At 34.8% G+C, this 27,496-nt stretch overlaps 1 protein-coding gene across 1 annotated transcript in view; it reads left to right on the top strand.

The window, feature by feature from the left end:
* Positions 1-4,407: 4,407 nt before the first annotated feature.
* LOC120426242 (toll-like receptor 6) overlaps positions 4,408-27,496 on the top strand; it is a 162,814-nt gene continuing 139,725 nt past the window's right edge. The window contains exon 1 of the mRNA XM_039590979.2: positions 4,408-4,628. The gene's annotated coding sequence lies outside the window, so the exon portion shown is untranslated. The remainder of the gene's footprint in view (positions 4,629-27,496) is intronic.

Here is a 27,496-nt window from a genome sequence, read left to right on the forward strand (position 1 = left end):
AAAAAACATTTCTCTGCGTTTAGGATCATTTTAAGCTTGTTCGAAATTATTCAAAATCATTTTAATATTTGTGAATTATCGATACAAAGAACAGAACAAGATGTAATCCAGCTGCGTGTAAAAGGCCTGGGTGTAGAATAAATTTTGCATTATTTTATGAAATTCTTTGTAATATTGCACCCTGAAATATGTAGCCCATCAGTATGGGAAACCTACTTGACCGAAATGTGAAGCTCACATATACGTTTATCCTTTTCATTTTTCATCGGTCCGATGGCCGTGCGGGCTAAGGCGCCAGTCCTTACTGTAGGTGCTGGGTTTGAGTCCCGTTGGTTGCAACTTTTGTGTTAAAAAAATTGTACATGCAGCGTGTAATATTTTGCATGCGATTTTACCATTGGATTTTTTGCTGAGTAGTCATTTTTTTTATTTAGTTTTCAATTGGTGGTTGTTGTTTTAATTTTATGTTAAATTGACTTATTTGAATGAAGTAGTACTTATTTAACTAAAGTTTCATTTTTAGGGTAAAAAACCATACTATTTTCTCATAAGTTTTATTTTTTGCTCCGATTTTGGCAGAAATACTATAAAATAAAAATTTTCCAACGTGTATAAACCTTTGCCTCGCAAAATTTTTATTTTAGGAAAAATGATGGTTAAAAATAAGAAGAAGAGGATTTTTAGCAAGGTTATTGGCTAGGCTTAACACTAGATAAAAGGTTACAAAGATTTTGTGAACCTGAAGTTTTGTAAACCTTAGGTTACACTTCAAATATTAGATCAAAATGGTTCAAAAGTGACTTTTCGCAATAATTTTCACAAACTTTTTTTTTCACACTATTTTTGTAAATACATAAAATTGACCCTAAAAAATGTTGAAACCCCGAATATGAGCTTTTTAGGTTGAAATTAAGTATTAAAAAGCCTGGTGCGCACCCCGTACTACTCTATCAGAAGATAATGAAAAAAACTTGTTCAATCTTTATTAGATGTAAAATTGAATTTGAAATAAAACTAAATTTCATAAAGTACACTGTTCTGAAGTTATAACCATTTAAAGGTATTTTTTTAATTGGATCTGACCATTCAAATAAGGCCGTTGCAATTTATTTTGAATGTTTTTGTCTTTTTTGTCTGTTTTTTTTTGTTTTTCAAAAAACTTCAAAATTTTTACAATGTCTAAAAATAGCTTGAATATTTTGAAATTCCATAACAACTGAACTGGTGTATGATGCATTTTCAAATACCTTTTTTATTCAATTGTTGATTTTTAATTGGCTCTTTGGAAAAAGTTGTAAAAAAATATACAGTCATGCCTCGGTTTAGCACCGCATATGGGGGATGCAAAACCGAGGCGTGAATAACCGAGGCACAGAGCTTATGGGATTTTGGCTATATGGGAGTCATTGGCTTTAATCGTACGAAAAATCATGCAAAAATCAAAAAAATATAGTGTTTTGGAATCGGGATGTTGTCAGCTATCCATTAAAATTATTATTTCATGAAAATTTTCACAAAAATACGTATTTTTCCTGTTTTTCGAAAATGCATTTTTTTTTTCTCTAAAGAAACCAAAAATATATTGTTATTGCAATATGGGTATCAAATGATCAGGTTTTTTCATACATTTTGGATGTAATAACATCATTTTTAGAAAATACTCCAAATTTTCACAAAACTACGTCTTTTCGAAAAAAATACTCAAAATTTAAATTTTTACAATATGAGTATCAAACGATCGGGATTTTTCATACATTTTGGATGTAATAACAACATTTTTAGAAAATACTCCAAATTTTCACAAAACTACGTCTTTTCGAAAAAATACTCAAAATTATTTTTTTTACAATATGGGTATCAAACGATCGGGATTTTTTCATACATTTCGAATGTAATAACAACATTTTTTGAAAATACTCCAAATTTCACAAAACAAAGTATTTTCGAAAAAAATACTCAAAATTTCCGTTTTTACAATGTGGGTGTTAAACGATCAGGATTTTTTCATACATTTTGAATGTAATAACAATATTTTTTGAAAATACTAAAAATTTTCACAAATCTACGTATTTTCGAGAAAAATACTCAAATTTTTAGTTTTTACAATGTGGGTATCAAACGATCGGGATTTTTTCATACATTTCTTATGTAATAACAATATTCTTTGAAAATACTCAAAATTTTCACAAATCTACGTATTTTCGAAAAAAATACTCAAAATTTCCGTTTTTACAATGTGGGTATCAAACGATCGGGATATTTTCAAACATTTCAAAAGTTATTTAAAAAAAAAATAAAAATACTCAAAATTTTCACAAAACTACGTATTTTTGAAAAAAAAAATGATTTAATTATTTGATACCCATAATGTAAAAACAGAAATTTGAAACGTAGTTTGTACGTAGTATTTTTTTCGAAAAAACCTAGTTTTGTGAAAATTTTGAGTATTTTCTAAAAATGTTGTTATTACATCCGAATTGTATGAAAAAAACCTGATCATTTGATACCCATTTTGCAATAACAATATATTTTTGGATTCTTTAGAGAAAAAAAATGCATATTTGAAATACAGGAAAAATACGTATTTTTGTGAAAATTTTCATGAAATAATAATTTTAATGGATAACTGACATCATCCCGATTCCAAAACACTATAATTTTTTGATGTTTACATGATTTTTCATACGATTAAAGCCAATGTCTCCCATATAGCCAAAATCCCATAAGCTCTGTGCTTCGGGGCAGTGCAAAACCGAGGCATGACTGTATTATTGGACATTAGTTATTAATGATGTTTTTAATTCAATTTGGTTCGACACGTAAACACCGTTTCGAGAGCAGCTGTAATCGGGCATAAAATAAATTTGTAGAGATTAGTAAAATTTGTATACAATTTTGAAAGGTGTTGTTCTTGGGTATACACTCTAAAGATAATAATTTAGCAAATAAAGCATAGTTATAAAAATTAGCTGATTCATATTTAAATCCCTACGTAGACTTCGTTAAACCTTAAAAAAAACTAACCTTGTTTCTCCCATCAAGCTCCCCGACAATAATTGAATCAGAGTGGAAAATTGAAGCTTGCTGCACATCAAAAGCCCGCTTCGCTGCTGCTCTTTTCAAAGCTTTTCCGACGCTTTTCCCTTCTCCTGCTGATGGTTGTCTGTGCAGCTGAGCCCACCCAAAGCCTCCCCTTTCTCATTATCTGTCTCTGTATTGGTGACAGCAGATGTTTTGGTTCGAAATTTTCGAAACCCAAAGCAGACTCTCCGGTCAGATGCTGCAGGGATAATCCCCAAACCAGTGAACGCACACACTTCGAAAACCCGACCATCACGTGTTTTCGCGTGCTCCACTTCGGGGGGGTCGTCACTCACGTCAAGTGCGCACGTGCAGCCCGAAGTTGATGGGGGATGAACTTTCGAAAAGCCGCTCGGTGGAGCGTCGAGGCTCGATTAAAATAGGTGAATTCCTTCGCCGGACCAGCCAGTCGATCTTTGAAACCGCGTGGCGCCAGAACATGAGCGATTCGCGATTTTTTCTCACAAAACAACACAGCAGTGTGTGTCTTTTTCGGAAAAGCGCATTTTCCTGTCGCTCAGTTGAGTGCGGAGTGGACACTGGTTTGAAAACGGGGTCAGTGGGAAAAATTATGAGGAGTGGAAAGTTGACTTTTTTTGGATGAATTCTGAGCGAAAAGGAAATTCAATTCCTGTTTGGTTTTTCCTCCGATCGGTGTGACTTTCCGGAAAAGGTCCGTTTTTCCCCATCACGAACGTTGCCCGTGCTCCCTTAAAAGTGGGTGGGAGTGACTAAAGTGGAAAACTTTTCCCGGTGTTGATTTCCCTCCGTAGCTGGCGGAAATAAATGATGTGATTAGTTTCGCCATCCCACGACCCACGCCTGGGACAAGCAAAAACTCGGCAACGTCAAGGTCAACCCCTTCCGGTGCGCTGCTCTCCAAGAAGCCATAAACAATTTTCCTCGTTGCGGGTGAAAAACCGGCGGTGGAAAACTAGTTTCCGGAAAAGCCCCGTGGGAGTGGTCGCCAGCGAACTTTTTCTCCCCCGGAAAAAAAAAATAAAACCGTTGGAAAACAAAAGTTGTGGAAAAACAGGTGGGAAAGTCAGCACCCCCCCTCGCGCAGACCTACCCTACCTTTCTCCACCGAGAAAGGGTTCGGAAAATTGATTCCGCGAACTGTGCTGCACCTGGTTGGCGCGCGAGAAGGTTTTTGTTTGAAGCAATCAAAGAGAGATCGAAGTGATTTGATTTGATTTTTATTTTCCTCGAGAGTCGCACGTGGAAAATTGGGAGGAAAATTTTGTGGGTGGGGTGTGAAAAAATACAAAAGCAAGGAAGTGCAGAAAAAGAAGAGGTGAAAGCTAAAGGTGTAAATATCTTGCAGAGATTGTAAGATTAGAGGGGCGGGTGCGAAAAAAAAAGAAGAAAAATATAAAAATAGAAGTTGAGGGTGGGAAAGATTTCTGCTGTGACAAAGCGCGGCAAATCGATGGGAAAGTGCCGATTGTCGCCGTTGCTACCGCTGCTGGTGTTGAACGTGGGAAGGTGTTATTCAAAGTGAGGCTGCCCTTAAAGGCTTTGCTGTTTGCTGGAGGGAAGAAAAGGTAGGTGTGAAACTTGTTTTGATCAAGATGGGATGGTTTAGAGGTTGGTTTGTATTATTCATAGTAGGACAAAATGTTTTTGGGTTTATAAACATATTTAATAGTTTCATACTTGGAAAGTAATGATGAAACTGTGAGTTCATCATCATCAAATTTTCCTTTTCCAAAGGTTCAGATACGTTTATCAAAAATAATGTACTGACATATATTTGTTTGGTGAGGTACTTAATTGTTACACTTGGTACGTTAGATTTCTTCAAACACTGAATTCATTTACGGGGTTTCACTATATCTCAAAGCTATCTGGAGCCAATTGGTTAACTTATGGACGGCCCTAAACAGCATAGCTGATTTTATGTCAAACTTACTATAATCTTTTTGAGAACTCTTCGATAGGTAATTTTCGTTTGTATGTAGAAATATTTATTCTAAACAATGAACTCAATCTTGTTGTAAAAAATCTGAGTTTAAAGAAAGCATTTGGCTCGATCATTACAAAAATGACCAAAATCCAAGAAAGACAATTATGCTTTTCTGGATAGTGATTCGAGGTCACTTCTCGTGAAATGAATCTGAATTCTGATTTAATGTTTAAGATAAAAAAATCTTTTTGTATTGTTTTGAATGTAGTTAATTTGTGTATTGAATTCAACCTGGGTGCTGTCTAGAACCACAAACAAATATCCCACTGGGATATTTTCGAGTAAAAATCCATTTAAAAAAAATGCAAAAAACATCATTTACTTATTTTCGAAAAAAAAAGCTGAAGAGCTAAAGTGTATTATACTTGAGTTAAATGAGTGTCTATTAGGGTGACAAGAAAAAATTAAAACATTGGAAAATTGTAAGAGACACCCCCTAGCTCGTTTGTTTAAAAATATGTAACTGTGCCAACTATGAGCCAAATCGGTTAAGGGTTAAGGGTCGCTTTTTATCGTTGAAGTTTGTATGGGAAAAACCGCATAAATGTATGGGGAAAAGCAAAAATTTCAAAATTCCGCCAAGAAGTGGCGTTAATGTGTCGAATCACGGTCAAGTGTGGGGTTCTAAAGTAAAATTGTATGACAAACAACTTTGTCCGAGACCGCAAAACGATCCGAGTTAACCCTGACGAGTTATTAACGATTTGAAGAAGACGTTTTTGTATGAAATGATTTTTTTTTCATCAATTTTAACGATAAAAAGCGGCCCTTTACCCTTAACCGATTTTACTCGAAATTTTCACCGTTACTTATTTTTGCTAATCGAATCGAAGTAAGGGGTATCCCTGATGTCGATTTTTTTAATTGACATTCTAGTGTCTATGCAAAAAAATCTGAAATTTCTTGAAATCGTTTAAACTATTAAAAATTAACTAAATTAACAATGTTTCAAATATTGTTATTTCTAGATTATTTATTCTAAATTATGCTAATAAAATCTATGCCAAACTGTTGACTTTCCTTTTCAAAAATTCCCTAAAAACATCGGGAACAACAGGGAAGCAAACTATTTAGAAATAATCAAGAATAAGCTTTCGATGTTTTACAAATATTGAATTTTTGGATTACCGACTAGAAAAAGACTTAACACTTTAGGAAAAAATATATTATCATGGATTTATAGATATTTTTAAGATATTATCCATTTTTTTACTGCTGCATAATATTTTTTTTTGAATTGGTTTCAACAATATATAATTTTGTTTTAACAATTAAAATTAATTTGGAACAAAGTTAAATTCAGTTGAAATAATTATAAGTTGAACACTCGTTCCAAGTTGAACCCAGCAAAATATTTCCTTTTTCAAAACATTGGACAATTGGAAATGGTGCCATTCTGAAGCTTTGGTGTCTTCAGAAGACTTGTTACAAAAAGGAAGAGTCAACTTTTGATTCGATTGAAAATTAGGGTGGTTCACGATTAGGGTGTTTTAGAAATTTTAATTTTGCATTTATATTTTTTGATTTTTTTTTTGTTTTAAAATGGCAGCAACATTTGAACCTTAAGTCCAAATTGACCAAAATAATGATTTTTGTTTGTTTTCTAGAACTCTTCAAGTGCCGTCAGCAATAATTTCTCTAAATCTTAATCCTAAAAAATGCTTCATTGACAAGCCTAACAACTTTCTAAAAGACAAATAAAATAAAATAAAAATTCAAAAAACAATGAGATCGTGTACCACCCTAATTTTTAATCAAGTCAAAAGTTGCTCCTCTTTATTTGCTCCAGAACGTCACCACTTTCAGAATATTTTCTTTTCTATTTGAAAAATCACATTAAAAATTAAAATCTTCAAACTAGAATTTCCCGTCTCGGAAAAAAAATCAAGTGATTTCCCGTAAAAAAATATTTTCCGTTTCCCGGGAAATTTTGAAATTTCCCGGAATTCAAGCAAAAGTACACATTTTCTTAAGTCCAACAACTTCCTAAAAGACAAATTAAACCGAAATAAAATCTGCAAAGTTAGAATTTCAAAAACAATGTAATCGTGAACCACCCTAATTTTTAATCAAGCCAAAAGTTGCTCCTTTTTATTTGCTCCAGAACGTCACGCCTCTCGGAATATAATTTTTTCCATTTTACATTGGCAAAATCACATTAAACAATAAAAATCCTCAAATCCATTCATTTTGTAACAAAATGAGAGTTCTTCACTAAACGCTTTTTGAAGATTCGAAATTAATAAAAAGAATGATCATTTTTTTGCGACTTTTTAGCTTGAGAGATGGGGTTAAGTATTAAAGAGTTAAAGTACAATTGAATACATTAGGTTTTCGCATAATAACTCTTCATTTATTAATGGCTAACAGGGTGCCCAGAAAAAATGACCCCCTGCTCCACAGGAAGAAAATGGTTTTTGTGTTATTTTAAGCATCTGTTACAGCTTTGGTATGTTCTAAAATGTTGTAGATCAATAAATTTCCATTGAAAATTTCCCTTTTGGGAATATTTTGATGTACCGTCTTCAGGGGTGACATTGGGTCTGGGGGGTGAGATTGGGTCATACAAATTTCAGCATTTTTGTACTACCCAATCTTACCATCCAGACTCAATGTCACCCTTGATTAAGGTAAGCAGCGCACTGTGCAGACCAAACCGTAAGAATGTTTGGTTTTTCATACATTTTTTCGATTTTTCCCATACAAACTTTACCATTAAATATCAATGGTTCAATGTTGACCGATTTTGCTCATATTTGGCCCAGAGTCCTTAAATAGCTTAAGGAATAAAATTCAGCTTGTGGAGCGAGGTTTTGAGAAAAAGTCCCATACTCTGGGCACCCTAATGGCTATTCCAAACAATAAAACTAATATTTTCTGACATCTCAAGTAACTCACTAAATTTTCCTTCAAATTCCACAAAGCAATAATCCGGCGAAAAATCCACGCAATCTTTCAATCCAATTTTCAGTCAAGCTGCATTAATCAACTTGAAAGTTCCGAGGAAGTTTCGCCGAGAAATCCAGTCCATCAATTAAATGCCGTGCTTGCTCCGTTCCAAGAAATGGCAATCCGCAGTTCCAAAAAAGTCTCTTTTTCCCCTCAAGTCGGAGACTTAGCTTCCTTTCCCCGGTGAAAGTCAGTGCCTTTAAAGTGTCTTCACCAGAGACTACACAGAAGAACGCATTCCACGAAAGCAGCGAATTTCGCATTCATTGAATGAGCTTAATTTTTTTCTTGCTCCCGACGTCGTCCACTTCATCGTCTCCGTGCAGCTTTCGACTTTTCTTTAAGCTTTTCCCACCCATCAACGAGATTCATCACCGAACCTTCACCGCGCAGTTGGGTGGAGGGGGTGGTAAATTCCTATAATCCCCTTGCTGAAGCTGCGTACGAAAGATCTGCTTCTTTCGACTGCCTGCTCGGGTACTTGTCTGGAATTTGGCTTCAGCTTGAGCGAATTTGCGAGCTTTCCAGTGGATTTTTGCTGCAAGTCGAAAGAAAAACTTGCTCGTCCTGGCGAGATGGTTCTTTCGGTAAATTAAGATTTTCCTGAAGAAGAAGAAAAAGATAAAATAAAAAAGACGGAAAACCAAGCCAGCAGTGCTCGCGCAATAATTGTGAGTGTGTGTGTGTGTGTGTGTTGTGTATCATTTCCCGCTCCCTGGAGTGAGATAGAGAAGAAGAAAGATAAATATATTGCGGAGTTTTGCGGTGGTTTGAACTTTTGGCTCTGGCCTTGCTGGGGAGCTTTGGCCACAGCAGGACGCACGCAAAGGTCCAAGTTCCTTGGGTCGGGGCATATTGGGTAGAACGGTGGGTTTAACTGAAATTAACGTTTGAATAATACAGTTAATCACTAATTGAATCAATTACACTTTTAAGGACCTTCAGAAGAGTCATGTGGAAAGGTGCACATCAACAAGAGTCTAATGCATCTTGATTTTTGTTATAACCAATTAAGAATCTAAAAAACTTAGGAAACTGTTGATTTCGAATGCCTTAACCGGAATTTTCTAGCAATATGGCTCCAGAAGCTAGCCTGAAATGTTGAGCTCATTTGGTAGTGCTTTAACCATTGACCTGAAGTTAGCATGGAACTTCTGAGAATTTACAATGGGAAATTTTCACTTTTTAACTCTTCTTAGAGAAATTTTATAGGTTTTGATCCGGGGAACAACTTTGTAGAACATCGCAAAACGCTAGTAATTGAACCCGAATAGATACAGGATATTTTTTGAAGCATGGAAAGAATATGACGTGCTCTAAAAATTTATCTGTATCTTTCCGGGAATAATTCCTAGAGCTTTGCAATGTTTTACAAAGTTGTTCCCCGCATCAAAACATATAAGAAATCTCTAATTCAAAAGTTAAAAAGCGAAAAATAAATAAATTAAATTTATTGAAATTCCATGATAACTTAAGGTCAAGGGTGCAACACCTTAACCTTAGACAAATGCGCTCAAAATTTCAGGCTGGCTTCTGGGTCCATATTGCTTGAAAATTCTGGTTGAGACGCTACTGGTGATGCATTCCCTAAGCACTGTTCTAAAAAATAATTATGAAGAAGATAGACTTTTAATCTGGGGTGATCATGTAAAATGGCCCTTTGATCTGTAAAATTATTGTTTATTTATTTTTTAATATCATACATATGATTTATTCACATTCCTGACCATACGACACATTTTTTTTCAAAATCTATCTCATTAAAACATTATCATAGGTTTGAATGTGATTGGAACTGTTCGTTTCGCAAAATTTCCAAACATACAAACATATTTTGAAATGGGTTATGAAACATTCAAATTTGGCTGTTGTAGAAAACTGGAAAGATAAAGAAAAGTATTTCATAATAATTTGAAAGTCATGACACATCATTTTCTTGTGGACTGAGCCTTAAAACTCGGCCTTAAACATGTTTTGGATCAATTTACCGTAATTAAATTCAATCAAATAAATCAATCATCTGGAACTTAAACATATTATGTACATAGAAAACTCCCAACTCAGGATTCGTTTTCATGACAATTAGATTAAAAATTTTAGTGACTACTAGAGGGTGACGAGCGGGAATTGACCATTTTTTGACCTCTCGATTCCCGGGAAATTCGGTTGAGACTCCCGGGAAATTTTAAAGTTTCAAATATCGTTCGATGTTCAAGTTCAAATAAACCAATGCTTCTCTTATCTTCTTATTCGGAAATTGTAAATTTTAACTTGTCAAAAATTCCAATATCTATAATTGAGAGAAGCCAAAAAATGTGGACCCCAAAAATTACCTTAAAACAGCGGTTCTCAACCTTTTCTTGGCTGGGTACCCCTTTTCGTTTTGCTTAAGCTGCTGGTACCCCTTAGTTTTTAAACATGAAATTTTTCGTTTATAGGAGTTTCTTTTGAATTCCAAATATCGGATTTTTGGCTAAGAAAATTAAATTTTAGAGAAAAAAAACTATAAATATTCTGCAACTATAACTCGGGGGACATTGATAGAATTTAAACTAAATCTGGAATTTTTTGGACCAAATTTTCTTTTTTTTTGCTTCCTGGGTGTTTTTGAAACCGTATTGAGTCAGGGTTTTTCAAAAACACTTAAAAAGTGAAAAAATATTTTATTGGACATTTAAAAAAAACGAAAAATATTGTTAGTAAGTTGAGGCTTGTATCTAGAATTGTTTCAAAACAAGTACTGGGTAGGCCACACAATACCCATGTACTTTTCTTCGATTCATTTTTTTCCTACTGAAATACAATGAAAATATTGTTAATTTTACTGAAAAACTTTTTGATAAAGAGAAGTTTTCGAGTTGTAACTATTTTTAATCAAAAAATAATCAAATATTTTACATTTCTTAAAAAAAATCTTTACTGCTTTTTTGAACATTTAACATTTTAAACAACACCACGATAATATTTCGAAAGAGTGTTTTGTTTGATAATTTTGAAGAAAAGTCTTGATCTTGAAATAAAAATAGAAAAATTTATAAAAAAATCACTTCATTTTTTTGTAGCATTGAAAATGAGATCAATTAAAAAAATTAGGTACCTTATTGGGTAACATTTACAATAAAAACTTTTTTTCCTAAGTATAATTTTTGGCAACACTAAAAGACAGGTCGAAAAAATAATGATAAATAATGAAACTTTAGAATCTTTTACCAACCTATTGAATTGTTTTAAGAGATGGTAGTTTATTTCTTTCTTTCCAGATTTGAGACAAAAATTTAAAGAAAAAAAATTAACAAAAAACTAAATAAACGGTACACTTTATTGAAATTAATGAAATTTCTTATCGAATGCAAGCGATTTTTCTCATTTAAATATTTTTTTCTGAATGTTTTCTGTGTGTTTTGTCGATTTTTTAGAATCATTTAACTTAGCCAACAATTCGAAAACCTTATCATAAACATTGCCAAAGATTTGTGATCAGAAAATGCCATCTCAATGTACAGATTTTTGAAAATATTCATAGCACTTATGTATGGACAGCCCCCATTTTGTATGCATCAATCAATCATGCGAAATAGCTGTTTTTCAAATTTAATGATTAGCAAACACAAATTGAATTAAATAATCTGCAGAAAAAATGTTGCGTTAATTTTTTGTTTCTAATTTGTTTGTTTTTTCTTCTCTCAAATATTTTGTCTGGGAAAAAATTCAAATGTCCGCCATTACGGGGTTTGTCTTCTGGTACCCCCTGAGACCGCTCGTGGTACCCCAAGGGGTACATGTACCCCAGGTTGAGAACCGCTGCCTTAAAACATACTTAACAATTACACCCCAGAAATGAAATCTTAAGTATTATTTTCAATTTTTTTTTTCTCAAGGAGGGAAAAGTTTTTTCAAGTTAAGTTAAATTTCCATATCTTCTCTCGAGCTTAGCAATCCTCATAATCTAGTTTTTTGTGAACATTTGGATTTTCCTGATAACTGTAAATATTTCTTCAATTAATATATTTTGGACAGTTGACCTTAGTAATGAAAAAAGACAGTTTAATTTCGATACTGGGAAATTATATATTAGCTATATTAAATAGTTATTTTATTTACAAAAATCTAATAACAAGTTTGTGGAACTTTTGAAAGATCGCTCAGTGTGAGTTAAGATTCGTAAATCTATTTATCTACATTTTGGGTCTTAAAGAGTTCAAGAAAAGATTTTGTATTTGCAGATTCAGAATAAAATAATCAAAAGGTTGATATAGTTCCTCAAAATAATGAGGTTACTAAACATAAAGGTTCCATAGAATATTTTTAAAATAATTGTAACTGAATTCATTGAAGGGAGCAAATTTATTATTTATCTTGTTGATTTTTTTTGGCACTAATGCCATTATAAAAAAAAAACTCCCGGGTCCCGGGAATTCCCGGCAAATGACCAAATTCAACTCTTGATTCCCGGGAAATTGAAAATCCCGAGCATCGTCACCCTCTAGACTGACTACCATGTGATGCAGGCTGACCAAAATTAATTGAAATTTAATTGTAGAAGAATCCTTCCTCAACGATTTATTATCATAAATTGCACTTTATTGAAAAATAAAATTACGCCAAATATTTTTTCAAAAGCTTAAAAAATGTCATGAAAGTGCATTTAAAGACATTTATTTTATATTTTCATTGTATTTAGGAATCAAATTGTCGTCAACCAAATATTTTCAGTGGCTTAACTAAATTCCAATGTTCAGTGAAAAGTTTGTGAATAATATGTTGTTGTTTTTTTTTAACTTGAATAAATTTCGTGATTGAAAGCATTTAGAATAAAAAACTGTTCATAAATTCTCATTTTCATTTTCATAATGGCGATTATGTCTAAAAATATCTGAAATATAGTAAACTTCAACTGATAGATGAAGCTCATGTAAGCTTCAAGTTTGGCCTGCCATTTAAAAACGTTGGGCATTCACGAAATGCAAATATTGCAATAAAACACCAATTATAAAAAGATGATGAAAAACAAAAATTTGGGAAAGTTAAAACCAACGGCGTTTCTGTCTACTCTTCTGTAAGCATAAACTTCGTTTTAATTATTTTTTTTATGTTTCATTGAAATGAGTTGAAATTGAATTTTCTAGTTAGAAAAAATCTACTTGTATTAGTTAACATTGTTAAATGAATTTTTCATAGTTAAATTGAATCGTAAGAATCTATTTAGTAATTTCTTTTAGGTTTACATTAAAAATTGTATTAAGTAAACAAAAAAACATTAATTTGCCATAGAACATTAATATTAAAATGTTTGATATTGGAATACAAAGTGAACTCTAATTTCACCGTGACTTCTTTCCCTGTCCAATCTTATCAACCACTTGCCGCGCTGGACGTTGATACGTTCGAGAGAGAAAAAAAAAAGTGGGTCTGTCGGTTTGCAGGACGACTCTCCCGGCAAGGACGCATCGCATCCCCCGCGACCTTTTCCCAGCACGCGAAACAGGACCGGACCACGAGGCCAGAAAAATAACAGTTTCGAAAGCGGATTAAGAGCTTTTTTGTGTCATGTCCGTATCGCCTTATACTTTTCAGCGCAACTATAAGCACTTCTCAAAACACACTGACACAAATACACACAAGCTTCTGGCAGTTTTGGGGGAAATTTTTACTCTAAAAGCTACATTCTTTTGGGGCGTGGTGGGAAGGCTCGCGAAAAAAACGGTCCACCCCCACACCCGGAATGCACAGCATGCCGGCCCCTGAAATGGGTCCCAGGACGGACGGCGGTTTGGCCCAACAAAACCACCGAAAAAGATCCAGCGTCCTAATTTCCTCTGGGTTCAACATTTTGTAGGATTTTTTTTATTTTTTATTCTTTGTTTTCTTAATAGGCCCCTTTTTCCACTTCACCGGAGATGCACACGGGAATTTTGGTGGGTTTAAATTTGGGGCTTTTTTCATACTTTGGGTGTTTGGGTTAATGTAGACAGGTTGTAGCACTTTGCAAAAGGATCGGCCACTTTATTAAGAAAATTGTTTTGGAAGAGTGAGAAAACGCCATTTTTTTCATTTATGGACCATTTTCAACAGTAACAGCACAACAATATTCAATTTGAAATTAATTACATCTTTTGAATAAAATATCAAAAAAATATATGCATTTTCGTAAAACTTTATTAGTTTCAAGCTGTTGAATTTGCAGCTCTTTTACAACAATACTTTTGTGTTAAACAAGCAGAATTATATTTTATATAATTTTGTTATAATTTTTAAAAGACCACCAGTGAAAAATTTAATCTGGTATAACTCAATCTGTAGCCCTATGACAAACAGCTATTATTTGGTTTAAATTTCCTTCTTGATAAATTTCTCGGAATGTTATTCCTTGATTTGGTGAAAACATTCCAAATTAACAAACCTTAAATATCCAACCTACCAGTTGAAAACAATCTTCAACCAAACGAGCTCACCATCTCATGGCTCATATCATCAACACACACACACTTCCGGAAACCTCAATAAGGCGGAACGACAAAAAAGGGATCTCGCAACGGTCAACTGCACGCCGTGTAGCAGGTTCCATTCCAGGACTTCATACTTGTTTGTAATCCTCTCCCGTCAAACCCAAACCGCCCCCTCGCAATCCACAACTCATCGTTGGGCACATAATAGCCATTTCTTGGGTACCGCTGTTGACCACCAGCAAGGCTTCAAAATCCGGCGAATTCTCCACCTCCAACCCCGCTAACGCCGACCAACTTCCACATAAAACTGTCAACACTATTAACAGCGCCGGCAACATCGGCAACCGGCTTCCGTTTCCAGAAGGGATAATTCCCGACTTTTTTGTGTGCCCAACTACTGCACTTTCTCGGTTGGAAGCGGTGCCTACACGGCGATGATGTTTATCGAACCGGGCAAGGAGTGGAGCAACAAGCTCCCAGGAAAAGTTGTCCGATGGTTGTCACTTTACCCGCCTCGTGGAAGACGCCCCGCGGGCGTTCGAAACGGACATAGTGGACACAGTTGGATTATAGCAAACGCCCTTATTTCAACTCATTCCAAACCAAACACACATGACAACTAGTGGACCGGCTTCGGTTTTAACTCATACATGCACTGAAATGGGAGGAATTCTCTGTGAAATCACTTTACACCTAGGTCTTTCTCCTCCAACTCACACGAAATCGGAAAAAAGCATTTTAACGACGTGTTTGAATGATGCTGGATAATCTGGAGTGTTCCTTGAAATTTTTCTAAAACCAAGTACACCAACGAGTAGACAAACTTTTTGTGAACATTTCTGTTTTATTAAAATGTTATGCTATTCCTTTTACAAGCATTTAAAAAATATATTTCTCAAATGTATTCTAATCAGTCGAATGCATTGGGCCACGCCAATTTTCCTATTTTGAGCTTAGTTCTTTTTTTCTTCCAGCGCTCTTTTGGGTCTGCTTAGTGCTGCCAAAATTGGTGAAATTTTAAGCGAACACTCACGAAAGTAGCATTTATAGAGAAAATTTCCTGGCATCACTGGCTCACTCCAATAGGCACTGCTGGTGGTGTTGGTAGCCACCCTTTGTTCTTTATTTGCCTTCGCTTCTCGCTCGATTTTCTTCAGCCTTCGATTGGAATGGTTGGTCAAAAGACAAACGTCAAAAGACTTGGCGCGTTTGTTTTTTTGATGGCGTTAGCTAATTATTTACATGTTTCGGGATTATTTTTCAAGTGAGAAGAACATGTTGTCAGTAGTTGGAAGCAATTTCATATCTTAAGCGCTTTGAAAATGTGAAAAGATATTGATGGCGACTTTCGTTAAGCAGTTAACCTCTCATCTTGGGTGTGGATGTGTGTGCCACCAAAATGATGAGAAATGGTCTCGCAAAATAGAAATTATGATCAAAAGTGCATTAAATTTGATCTTTCTGGCCAGTAAATGGCATAAATTTGCGTGTTCACTTGAGGCGGTGCTGTTGCTGGCAAGTTTATAGCCAAAATAGTATTTGTGGAGCTTAAATCGAGCATTAAACTCTTCATATGACGAAGATAGGTGTTTGATTAGAAAGGGTATATTTCCCCTACGACCTCACTCATTTTTCAACATGCGGAACAAAGAAGTATTTTCAACAATTTGCAACAATTTATTTAGAAATTTTGTGTTAAAAAGACTTTTGTGTGAAATTGGACGCTCACTTTGATGGCGTAATCAGAATTCCGATAAAATACGTTTTTTTATCGAAAAAAATACAAAAGTTCTGCCATTTCTCGTTACTCAACTGTAAAAAAATTGTCAAGCTATTTAATGGGAATTTAATGTACATTTCAAATCCGCAATTAACCAGCATGTAGAACAAAAATTTAAATTTTAAGATATCGTGATTTTTGTTACATAATGTTTTACAAATATATAAAGCTGACAGTTTTTTTTTTTTTAATTTTTGATGTATAAACATAAGGGGTTTGCTTGTAATTATAACGAGTAATCTCGAGTTTACTAAAACAAGTTATGATTTTGGATCTCATATAGTGAATCACCAACTGCAGAGAATCTTGAAAAAAAAAATCAACTCAAAGAGTTGATCTTTAAATTCTTTAAATTTGTTCTTGCTAGTGAGAGTTCTAAATAGATTTCAGCCAAATTTTTCTGCAGTCAATTTAAAAAGACTAGAAATTTTCCTGAGAAAAAAATGGTTGAATTATCAAAACAAAAATCACAAGTTGTCATGGCTACGAACGGTTTAGATTTTTCTTCAGGGTTATCAATAATTTAAAATCAACTTTATGTTTTCAAACATCGTTTTCATGCCGTCTTTGAAAAATGTTCTAAAATTTCGCTAAGAAAACATATTTTTTAGAGTTTTAGAAAAAAGCACCAATGTGGTAATCGATTTTTTGATTGTATTCCATTCATCCAGCACGACCCATTCCCCAGGAATATTTAGGATATTGAAAAAAAAAATATTGATCCCATTCGGCATGATGCCATTTAATATTTAGTTTTCCCTTATTTGAAGAAGAAAAAATCAATTTTTGTCAGCAATTATCACCAAAAACACGAAATCTCACTTTAGAACTGATCACTTTTTGGAATAAATATTATATTATGTTAATAAAAAAAACTTTTCTGAGGGACGGGTAATTTTGGGGAATGAGTTTCTGGAGAAGGGATCATTCTGGGAAGTGGAATTCTGGGGAATATTATAAAACCGATTTTTAAAGGGGTTTATCAATAATGAGGTTTTGCAAATGTTTGTGATGTAATGAAATGATTGAGAAATCAAAAAAAGAACCAGACAGCCACTATTTGTTTATAAGAAATTACTTATACCAAATATCTGGTTTTTTGAAACTATTAAAATCTTTTAAATGCTAATTGTAATAAAAAAAAAGATATTAGAGGATTTCCTATCATATCTCTCCTGACTTTAGCCTACAAATCAAATTACAAAGTATTTAAAAATTATCATGCATATTTTTTTATTTAACTTAATTTAAGAGTTTTTAGGCAAACTGGATTATACAACAATTCTTAAAACCTTTTTTTCCTATGAATTTGGGAAGTTCAAAAACACCATGATATTAAAGTTATTTTTGAATATGGATCAAAATATACTTTAAAAAGATATTTCGGCGAATACATGAGTCTAAAATTTTAGTTTCTGGTATTAAGTATATGCTTTTAATGTATGTTTTCTAAGCAATATTTTCAAGTCAAAATATCAATGTGATGAAATGAGCTTTTTTGGCTTTACATTTTGTTGAAAAAAAAAAAAAACCAGCAAAAAATAGCAAAAGTCAATCTGTAATGATTTTTTTTTGTAATTTATGCCATCATTAACGTTACCATCTTTCTTCGAAGGAATTGTTAAAGAAATCGAATCCGATTCAATCAAAACATTTATCAAAACTTCTACAATAATTCTGGTGATATTATTTAGAAATTTTTGAGACAGAAAAAGCAGAAATAAAGTAACTCTTAATAGTTCTTAGTATTGTTTACTATGTTTAAACTTTCTTTCCAAGCAAAAAAAAATATATTGCTAATTAGCTGTAATTTTGATTTATTTATACATTTAACTACTCTTGAGGCAACGTATTTTTTTTTATCAAAATTGATAAACATTTTCAAGAAACATTTAATTTTTTTAATTCTGTTATGAAACTACTTCCTTTTCCTGTCATTCTCTAATGAGCAAATGGCCTATTTTTCGATAAAAATAACAAAAAGTTATTTTTTCCAGCACTTGTATCAAAAATTATAATTTATAATACTAAACGATACTTATCGTATTTCATCAACTCGGTTAACATCGTTGGATTAATGTTTGACTCGTGAGGAAAAATTATTCTTTTAGCAATTTAAAATCTAAATAAAAGTCTCCCTGTTTCCTTGCTTTTCTGAAATACAGTACAGTCCAGACTCGATTTCCGAAGGCCTCGAAACATTTTCACTTCGGATAATCGAGTCACAAAAAAAAAAAATGTTTTCGTTGTCTTGTTTATGATTGTCGAGTTTATGTATGACCCCTAAGCTACTCTAAAGTGGTTTAGAATTTTTAAATCCTGGATGACGGCCAAAATGTCGGTGATGAAACATTGAAAAAATGAATTTGTTAATTTTTAAGACAATCAAATACTCAAATTTAACTAAAACGGGGTCGAAGAATTTGAATTTGATTTTTAAAATAAGAAAATAAAAAAAATACGAAAACATTTTTTTTTGTTCATGATTCGATTATCTGAAGTCCCATTCAAACTTCGAATAATCGAGGCTTCGGCTAATCGAGTCTGGACTGTACATGCTAGGCTGCTAATGTATTAACTGATTTGTAATGCTGCTAAAACTCTGATATTGTTGGCAGTGAAACGTAACAAAACTTATATTTTGAGCATTTTTTTCGAAATCCTATGCAAAAAAAACAATTATTATACTAATTTTTGTCATTGTTTGCTAAGTTTATTTAAAACTTGAATTTGAAATTTGACGATACTGTTCAGTAATATTTTGCTAAATTTACTTTATTAAGCAATGCCAAATTATTGCCCTTTCTCAGAGAATTTCCCACTTCCACAAGCTTGCGTTGCAAAAGTGTGGAAGCAAACCCAATAAAACGCAATCCACCCTGCTGGTTGGCCAGTCGCCGATACCGGGCCATCATCGAACCTGCTGACCAGGAATGATATGTGGCGCGTTGGCAAACCAGGCTACCAGAGTGTGAGCTTTGTAGGAAGGATGACAGAAGAAGAAGTAGACCAGGACGAACTCGGACATGGGAGCTCAATATCACACACGGAACACGGCACAGGACACGCCGCGTTTGTTCCGCTCCACCGAAACTAGGCCACTAGACCGGCGGACATGTGTGTGATGATCCGTATGTGCGTTGCTTGTGTGTGTATGTTTGGAGGGACGTGTTGTTTTGCTAGTCGCAATCTACTATCCGCGGCAAACGACGCGTACGTGAACATGTTTTGAAGCTCGTGAAATAGAGCGACGACTAAAGCGAGCAGACGGTTGAAGGTTTGTTTTTCCGGAAATTTTATGAAATACGCTCGTTATTCTTTATTGGGAACGTGGTAATAGGCTGCTTTCAGCAGAATGTAAGGTATTCTTGAAAATTGGTTTAAAAGTGGCATAGCAACGTGACGAATTGATATTAAATTGGCATGAACATTCTTGAGCAAAAATACGACAAAAATTACTCAATTTCATCCGCAACATTCTTCGGTCTACCGATTACGATCGCAGTAAATCCCAGTTGAAATATTGCCAACTTGCGTAGCAGAACATTTCTGAAAGCTCACGACACGCGACCATTCATCGACCTACCCAAACATCCTTGAAAATGGCTCCCAAATGGCTCCACCACCGGAGAGGACAATGTGCTCTGCTGTGTTACATTTTCCAAGAATACGAGGTATATTGTTGAGTACAAAGTCAAGGACAATTCCATCGCACTTTGAAGTCGAACTCAACCGTGCCATTCCGCAGGCCACACACACAGGACACAAAAGGAATTACTCGTGGCAGTGTTGCCAGCATCGTTTCATACATAAGCGATGGGTGTACTGCTTCTGCCAAGATAAGTTCACATTTAGCACACAAAGGCAGGGCGCGACACAGAGAAATAAAAGTGTCACTTGAAAGGACACGTTGGAATTATCTACATCGCACACACACACAAGTGCAAACACGCCCACATATGAGAACAAAGTAGAATGGTAGAAAAGTTCCTTCAAGGGCGGGTGAGGCGCGCGCGGGCTTCCCTTTGAAGTTGGAACACATTCCGCTGGAAAAAAAAATCCAATTTAATAAGGTTAAGAAGTCAAATCCGGGGAAAATGGGGCCGTTTTTCCACCCATTCTTTGTTTGCGCTTTTGTGGGGTTTATTACCGGGTTTTTTTCCTGGCTGTTATAAAATAATGTGGTGGCCGATGGACGGGCTTTTGTTTCTGGTGGATTTGTGGTTGTAATCTTTGCTAAGTGCATTAATAATGCAACACACGGCCATTATGACGGTGTTGCTTCGGATTATTGACACTCTGCGACAGGTGAAAATGAGCTTTTGTTTGGAGTGTGATACAAAAAAGGAAAATAAATAAAAGGACTAATTTGCGAATGGGTTTATTTTAAATAATTTAACTTACTATTGAAAGACTGAAAAACAACTTTATTCTTAATAAAATGCAACTCATATGATTCTGAAAACTTGTAATCTTAAAGAGTGCAGTCAAATTGTTGATAAATACACATCGATAAAATCAAAAAATAAACATATTTTTTGTGGATAAATTGTCATACAGTCCAGACTAGATTATTCAAAGTGTCGATTATCCGAAGTTCGATTATCCGAAGTTCGATTATCCGAAGGTTTGTATGGGACTTCAGATAATCGAATCACGTCGTATTTTCTTACTTTCAACAGCAAATTCGACTTCTGTGACCCCATTTTAGTCAAATTTGAATGGTTTATTATGAATTAAAATGAAAAATGTGTTTTTTTAATATTTCATCACCGACATTTTGGATTTAAACATGCTGGATCGAAGCAAACTGTGCCTATGGTCGGACGCGTTTTTTGTTTGCTGTCATTTTTGACCTCCCGTTTATCTTTGAAATTTTCTTTAAAATGTGCGAAATTAGTTAAAATAAGAAGACTTTGTTACTATTTCGGGTGCCAAACACTAAAGCGGAACATTCGAAAAGTGACCTTTAACGAAGAGTTCCTGTGTGTCCAGTTCCAGTTCCAGCCACATAAGATCCAGGACGGCGTTGGGGGTGTTTTGGATGGCCTTGTCGACAACAACGTCAATCAAGAATGACTGAAGTAGGTGTGGGTGATGTTCATCGTCTGGGCACTTCAGAGTCATGTGACGCTTGCCGTATATCGTGGGATACCATGTCCGCTGCCGGGAGTTCTGTTGATCAAACAGATTCGAAACAAGAATTCAAGAAAAATGAAGATTCGAGTGGAACATAACGAAACGATTAGGATTGAGCCGTTTTAGAAGGATTCGTGTTCTTGGTGAGAGCTTTCCATTTTTAAATTTCAAATAACCCTTACATCCACTCTAACATTCATACATTTCACTGAAGACAACTACGCCAACCATATTATATACGCGGTAGGGTGTTCCCTTGGTCGTTCGCTGTGAGTTGTGGATTGCCTGCTTCTCTAATGAAGGTTCGACTGAGGGGGCATGCTTATTAATTTCTCGTCGCTTCATACCCTCAGTGACGTGATGGAGCAAGGGCGTCTATGCAATGTGTCCCTACACCCGCTACAAATTTCTGGCGCTTGGGGAGGGAAGAGGGAAACCATTTTGATATATGCGCCGGTATTTGTAGCACTAAAATTCGTGCAAAAAAAACTTATGCACGTGGGTGTACAGATTACAGAGTAAAAGATGATCGAATTGTTCACCTAGCGCTCACATGTGTTCCAGGACCAAGTTGCCTGCGGGTATGGGGATCATACATACATACATACATACCGACATTTTGGATTTAAACATTCGAAATCACCATGGAGTAGTTTAGAGGTCATACTAAACTTCAACAATAAAAAATAAGACAATGAAAAAAAAATGTTTACTTGATTCGATTATCCGAAGTGAAATTTTGCCAAGGCCTTCGGATAATCGAGTCTGGACTGGATTGGTATCTCATAAAGTAAAATATTGTATGCTTTTTCACTTTTATTAGGGTATTTTTTTATGTAAAATGTCAAACAAATACCAAAATCCCGTATTTTATCGAAAATACTCAAATATTCATAATTAGTAATATGGATATCGAAGAATTATTTTGTATGCATTTTATTTTTTTAAATTTTTGTAACATGTTATAATTTCCATAAATTACCGTATTTTTTGCGAAAAATTTAAAATTTTCATAATTTGCAATATGGGTTCTAAGAGAAGTGAAATTTTTAATTGCATTATCGATTTAGTCAAGTGTTTTTTTTTTAATAGTCAAATTATCACAAATTACCATATTTTTTCACAGATACATTTTTTTTATAATTTGCATGTTTTTTCACGTAATAAAAGTTTTTTTGTTAAATACAAAAAGCTATAAGCAAAAAAAAGTATTATTTCATGAATTCTAAGAAATCTCGTCATCTTCAAAACAGGCATAAAAAAGGCTACCAACTGTACGAACTTTTACCTTACCGTACCGTAATCGACATTCATCGTGGTTTTTTAACAAGCCGGATTTTAGTACGGATTGAATCGTATAATACAGATTTGTACAGAATTTGATGATGACAATAAGGCCGTTGCCAATATTTTTCAATGTTTTTTTGCAAAAAAAAAAAGTTCTTAAAATTTTTGGGAACCAATTTTTTTTTTTTTGTAAAAATTTGTTTATTCATTTGTTAATTGTACTAATAACCTTAACATTACAGTACACACGAGAGGCGAAATTCTAATGCCTGCACCTCTAACCTATTGTCAGAACTATCAAAATAGTCTAAGTATTCGCAGAGAAGTTTTGATGGCAAAACAACTGGGCAGGTATATAATGCAGTTTAAAACACTTTTTTGATTGAAATGTTGAAACCATGGCACGTAATTTAAATTTTTATACTTTTTTATTTTTTTTTTTGCTTCCCCCCCCCCCCCCCCACCCGACTTTGGTCAGTGTCAAGGGACATAAACTTAAAAAAAAATTGCAAGGGCCTAACATCGTTTTAAATTATAGTTTTGATAGTTTTTCGGGTTTACATCAGTTGATCATTAAAATATTGTTCTTTTCAAATTTCGTTCAATACATATTTATCCAATACACATTTTTTGAGAATTTGATCGAAAAGAATGACTTTTGAGCTATGACCCAGCAAGGGCAGAAAATATTTGGCAATGGTTTAATTTTTTAATTTTTGGAAATCTTTGCAAAACGGTTGTCATATTTTTTGTAATTCAATTCAATTCAGTTTTATTGGTGAATAATTAGGATACTATTTGTAATTTTTGCGCTGCTAATAGAGTTGTGGTCGTCCTTTAAGCAATGCTCGACATTAAATTCAACTTCATTTTTAAGGTGCACAATCTGATAAAAAAAGAACTTCATAGAAATGTTGATTAGGAGCACCGTTTTCAGAATAAATCTACAAAAAAATGTTTTTTTCGCAAAAAAATAGAAATAAAAATATAATTTTTTGCCTAAAAAATATGCTTTTTATTCGAGCGGCCGTGGCTAACTGGTTACGGTGTTCGCTTCATAAGCGAATGGTTCTGAGTTCGATTCCCATCTGCTCCCAACGAGAAAGTTAAGAACACATAAAATTTGAAATGATGAATATAAACGAAAAATCAAAGTCGCTGCTCGGGGCGGGGTTCGATCCTCCGTCCTTTGAATTGGTAAGCAAAAATGCTAACCACTAGGCCATGACGACTTGGTGAGAGTGTACTGGAATTAGGAATACTGTTACAGAGAGCGAGTTGTGGCGCTATAACCACGGCAAATAGTGTCCAGGGCATTCGTGGAAATACAATGTCCCATCCCAGAGGGTCCCGGAGTACCAATCCTTCTTAGCATGGTGCTCCCAACGAATACAACCAAAAATCTTGGAGCGTATGGTGGTGTGTCCCCACGCTTCTTCCTCCCCTGTCGATTCAGAATTGTGTTGTTGTTCGAACACGCAGTGCTCAAACTCAACCCAATTACGAGTCATCTCTGCGATACGGCTTTACGCAGTAGGCCTGGCCGCTTTAACGCTTGTGATGTTTCAATGCAATTCGATGCAATGGCGCATTACAAATGTTAATAAATGACAAGAAGAGTGCTAGGCGTCATCTAACCTAAGGCATTCTCCAGGATCCCTTCGAAAGATTGGCTGCGCTAGGGTCTGATTAGATTAGATTAGATTAGAAAAAATATGCTTTTTATTCAAAAAGTTCAGAAATTTTTCTATTAATTTGTCAAACAAACTTCAATTGACCTCTGGTTGCTGAAAGAAAGCCACAAAAACGAGGTTTTTGGTTATCACCTAAATCGGTTTCAATTTTTAGCAACTATGCGACCGATTCCCAAAGTCACAAAATGTAATAAATGAGAAATTTTCTTATCTTTTTGAATAAAAATATTATCAATTATTTTAACTCTTAACCAACATTTGAAAAGCGCTTGAGTAGTCAATTGAGTCCTTTTCATTTGTCGGTATAAATTTTAAATTTTGATTTCCAATGCTGTTTCAGAATCAGACCGTTTTACGTATGTTTTTTGAGTTTTATCTACAGAACTAAATTTTTTTCGCAACAATTTTTAAACATTATTGCAAATTTAAGTAGGAAATATGTAATATGTTGTATATTTTAAATACAAAAAAAAGAAGCAGTTAATTAAATTCAATTCGTTTTTATATATCTTAACAACAACTTTACATCATTTGTAATAGGCTGGTTTGGGATCAATTTCTTTTCACTTGCGCTTACGATTTCAAAGCGCTTAAGATATAAAATTGCTTCCAACTACCGGCAACAAGTTCTTTTGCACATTAGTTAGTCACTCACTTGAAAAATAATCCCGAAACATGTAAATAATTAGCAAGCACCATAAAAAAACGTGCTAAGTCTTCTGACGTTTCAAAGGTTTTCCGACGTTCGAATGCTGAAGAACACCGAGCGAGAAGCGAAGGCAAATAAAGAACAAAGGGTGGCCACTAGGGTGTAATATCAAAATCGATTTTCCAGCACAGCATTATTTTAGTTCCTTTTGGGGTCCTAAACAACTCCCCAAAGTTTGGGAACGATTGGTTTAGTCCTCACTTTGCGCAAAGCGATTAAATTTTCCATACAAATTTGTATGGGAAAAATCATTTTTTTGAATTTTGATATTTAAAAAATCCAAGTTTCACGCTATACTAAAACCGGATTCATATTCGGATGCTCCGGAATGTGCTCTACAACTTTCCCGAAGAGAGTATGGTGCTAACTTGCTCCTATAAAAAGATATAGCGTGTTCAAAACTCGTCTAAAACGTGTTTTTTGATCGAAAATCACGTTTTAGACGAGTTTTGAGGACGCTGTATCTTTTTATAGTAGCAAGTTAGCACCATACTCTCTTCGGGAAAGTTGTAGATCACATTCCGAAGCACCCGAATATGAATCCGGTTTTAGTATAGCGTGAAACTTGGATTTTTTAAATATCAAAATTCAAAAAAATGATTTTTCCCATACAAGTTTGTATGGAAAATTGAATTGCTTTGCGCAAAGTGTGGACCAAACCAATCGTTCCCAAACTTTGGGAAGTTGTTAAGGACCCTATAAGGAACCAAAAAGTTGTTGTGCTAGCCAAATTTGGACAACTTTATTTTTTTCCATACAACCATATTACACCCTAGTGGCCACCAACACCACCAGCAGCGCCTGTTGGAGTGAACAAGTGCTGCCAGGAAACTTTGCTATAAATGCTACTTTTCGTGAGTGTTCGCTTAAAATTTCATCAATTTTTGCAGCACTAAACATACCCAAAAGAAGAAAAAAAGAACTAAGCTGAAAATAGAAAAATGGGCGTGGCCCAATGCACTCGACTGATAAGAATGCATTTTTGAAATATTTTTTTTAAATGCTTGTAAAAGGAATAGCATAACTTTTAATAAAAGTGAAAATAAACAGAACTGTTCACAAAAAGTTGCTCTACTCGTTGGTGTACTTGGTTTTAGTGAATTTCAAGGAACAATACAGATTACCCAGCATCATTCAAACACGACCGCTTATTAGGCTTAAAATTGGCATATTTCCCCTACACCATCCTATCGGGCGACCAATTTTACTTTGACACCAAATTTCCAAACCATCACCATTTCGAGCTGCAATTTATTGGAAAACACTTTTTCGAATGTTCAAAAATAGAATGGGACAAACCACCCCTCTGTAACGAGATATCGGAAACTAGAGCTCGGATTCATGATTAGGGACAAAAATTACCGATAAGGACAAAGTTTCACGCAAATCGAAGAGGGGTCGGGCAACTTTTTTTTTCGATTCCGTGTGGGTTGGAGAATTACTCTTATTACACATTTTTGATTGAGGAGTCATTTTTTTTCTGATAATCTGTTTTCTCAATTTGTGAGTTCCAGGTCTATATTTTACTTGAACAATTTGTTGGCCTTTGGTTGGGCGATATATTGTCAAGACTAACTTTTGGAACGCTATCATATTTACGATGAAAAAATTAGTTTATTTATTTATGTAGAAAAATCCCTATTTTTGAATTGTTAAAGAATCAAAATTAAGTTAAATGATTTAATAAGCATTTGTAACTTTTTTTAAACTAATTTTTTTGATTCGACCCTGTTCCCTGGTACATTCCCAGAAAACTTCCTTTATAGATAAACCGGTTTTCTCGAAGAAACACATCGACCTCCCTCCCGCCAACCGGTTATTTACACATGTAGCAAAACACTAACATACACGCATATTTTCTCATTTACACACGCAGCCTCCTCCCCGCCAATACAAACACACACGATGTTCGCCTCATTCATAATTCAATCACCTCTACACATAATGCAGAAAAGAGAGCCGCCCAAGACAGGCTGGCCGCCCCCAAAGTTTTGCCGGTTCCGTGCGGAGAGGAACAACTTTCCGCCAACCATAAATATTTCAAAACAAGGATTATGGGCCATGGGAATCAGCCTTCAGGATCAGGGAAGGAGGCCTTCTCCGGAAAGGTGCCGCAGGTCGCGATTTTCCAGCTTCCCCCCACCGGGAAGGCGCTCGTAACTTGGCCTTCTGGGAACACTGTGACGTAGTAGAAGAACAAGAAGAAAAAGAGGCCTCATAAAGAACGAGACTTTCGGGGACACGTGACACGTGGATTGAGGGGGAGGAGGGTGGGAAAATAAATAAGCAGTAAACTTTTCACGAAAGAAAAGTCGGTGGGGAAGGTTACTGCTGTTGATCGGAAGCGCAAATCCGTGAGTGGGTGGCACAACTTTCGATGAATATTTCATCCCAGATTGGGTGGCCGTGACAAGGAGTTGCGATATTTTGGATTCCAAACTG

Source organism: Culex pipiens, chromosome 2, assembly GCF_016801865.2.
Source record: "Culex pipiens pallens isolate TS chromosome 2, TS_CPP_V2, whole genome shotgun sequence".
NCBI classification, from domain to species: domain Eukaryota; kingdom Metazoa; phylum Arthropoda; class Insecta; order Diptera; family Culicidae; genus Culex; species Culex pipiens.